The sequence below is a fragment of the Rhagoletis pomonella genome, unplaced genomic scaffold, assembly GCF_013731165.1.
Source record: "Rhagoletis pomonella isolate Grant_MI unplaced genomic scaffold, Rhpom_1.0 Rhpom_scaffold_00005, whole genome shotgun sequence".
NCBI lineage: Eukaryota > Metazoa > Arthropoda > Insecta > Diptera > Tephritidae > Rhagoletis > Rhagoletis pomonella.
This window is the reverse complement of record NW_023458559.1, coordinates 43,841,829-43,843,670: the sequence shown is the minus strand read 5'-3', so window position 1 is coordinate 43,843,670 and position 1,842 is coordinate 43,841,829.

Sequence of the window (1,842 nt, the reverse complement as noted above, 5' to 3'; positions counted from 1 at the left end):
ATGTATAATAAAAATCATTATTTAGCTTTTAAAATTGGATCGCTATTTTCCGTTTTACATATAACCTTGTTTTATGACTTTTCGATCAAGAATAATTATCATTCTGGACTTTTATTTTGTTGATAAATTTGTTATCGTTATTTTTGATTTTTATTTTTTTCGAACAATTTTTTATCGCCATTTTCGGATTTAGTTTTTTATATACGTGTGTCAAGTTAGCACTACACTTTCGAATTTGGAAAAGTTAACTACGGCATTAATTGTAGTGTTTTTGTTGTAAATTTGTTGTGGAAAGAAAAAATTTGTAGCTCTCGCTTTTATGTGTATAAAGTTAGCGAAACAACATGAAGAAAAAAATGTCGCATATACCTATGAATTTGCCGTTTTTTTGCCGTTAATTAGTTGTGGAAAAAATAATTTTGTCGCTCTTGTATTTTTTTAGATATAAGGTGTTTTGCTAACTTTATATAAAGTTAGCGAAGCACCCCTCCAAACTCAAAGACAAAAGACTAGGCTTTATGTCCAAATTTGCCGTTTTTTTGCCGTTCCAAGATGAGCTAGTTTACTTTTGAAAAAAATATTTTTTTTAAATAAAAAAAGAAAAAAAAAATTTTTTTCATGAAGAAAAAAATGTCGCATATACCTATGAATTTGCCGTTAATTAGTTGTGGAAAAAATAATTTTGTCGCTCTTGTATTTTTTTTAGATATAAGGTGTTTTGCTAACTTTATATAAAGTTAGCGAAGCACCCCTCCAAACTCAAAGACAAAAGACTAGGCTTTATGTCCAAATTTACCGTTTTTTTGCCGTTCCAAGATGAGCTAGTTTACTTTTGAAAAAAATATTTTTTTTAAATAAAAAAAGAAAAAAAAAATTTTTTTCATGAAGAAAAAAATGTCGCATATACCTATGAATTTGCCGTTAATTAGTTGTGGAAAAAATAATTTTGTCGCTCTTGTATTTTTTTAGATATAATGTGTTTTGCTAACTTTATATAAAGTTAGCGAAGCACCCCTCCAAACTCAAAGACAAAAGACATGTCGCAAATACCTATGAATTTGCCGTTTTTTGCCGTTAATTAGTTGTGGAAAAAAAAAAATATTTTTTGCAATTTTTTTTTCAATGTTCAATAATTTTTAGAAGAGAAGAAAAATAATAATAAAATAGAAAAGCGAAACCGGTTGCTTTATGTACCACTTCAAAAAATTAAGAAGCTTCCCTATCACAATCAGTGTTGCCAGAACTTTTTGGGCCGACCGGCTAGATTGACAAAAAAAAGCGGCTAAAAACGGCTAAAATGTTTTAGTGAAAATTCACATGCTTTATTTAAATAAATCGCAAGAAACGAAAGACTAGTTAACACCATTAATTTATATCGAGTGTATATTCCTCATCATCAAATGAATCACTATTGTATATATCACCTGAATTCATTAATTTTAAGAGATCGTCATCTACAGTAAAATTATGGCACCATTTTTCTTCACGTTTTAAACCGTATCTTATATATAAAATAGCGTTTAACGTTTTAACGCACATTGGATTTCTTTGCTTAATTTTTATTATATTCATTGAACTAAATATTCGCTCTACTTCTGCATTACCTATAGGCAAAACAAGAAAACTAAAAACTAGGTTGGAAAGGTCAGCACGAGGGTTTTCTCCTAGGGCATTTCGAAATTGATAAACTTCGGCCCAAAATTTTACAGTTGAGTCTAAATTACTCCAGGTATGTAACGTTAACCGTTGCCATTGCATCTCTATGGATGTTATTTCGTCGGCATTATATTTGTGTTTTTGTTGCTGTAGTTGAACAAATACTTTTGGTTTAATTACTCTTAA